Genomic DNA, 448 nt, shown 5'->3' on the forward strand with positions numbered 1-448 from the left:
TAGATATAGGTATATATGTGTACGTACGGTGAGAGAGGGGAAGAGAAATAGACTGACCTCCCCAGTGAGGGAGTGGGGTTTGATGGTCACAAGGTGGAGGAGTTATGTGTTCTCTGGAATATTTGCAAACATAAATAATTTTCAGGCCATGTCTGCTCTCAACTACAGAGATATATTTTGAAGTTTTTAGTTTTATTATCTTCTCTGCTCCTCTTATATTTTCCCCTTTATTGGTTATATGCTCTTTTGCTTTTTTTGTAGTGGTTACCTTAGACACTTTGAAGGACACATTTAAGCTAACACAGTCTCATGTTAATAACTAGAAAATCAAATAATCCTTCCAAACAATAAAGGATTTTAAAATGCCTTCGTGCTAATCACCATTCCCTTGGAATTACATGCTATTGTTATCTGTATGTGGACATAAAAAAAAAAAAGAGAGAAATCG

The sequence above is a fragment of the Myotis davidii genome, unplaced genomic scaffold, assembly GCF_000327345.1.
Source record: "Myotis davidii unplaced genomic scaffold, ASM32734v1 scaffold370, whole genome shotgun sequence".
Lineage (NCBI taxonomy): Eukaryota > Metazoa > Chordata > Mammalia > Chiroptera > Vespertilionidae > Myotis > Myotis davidii.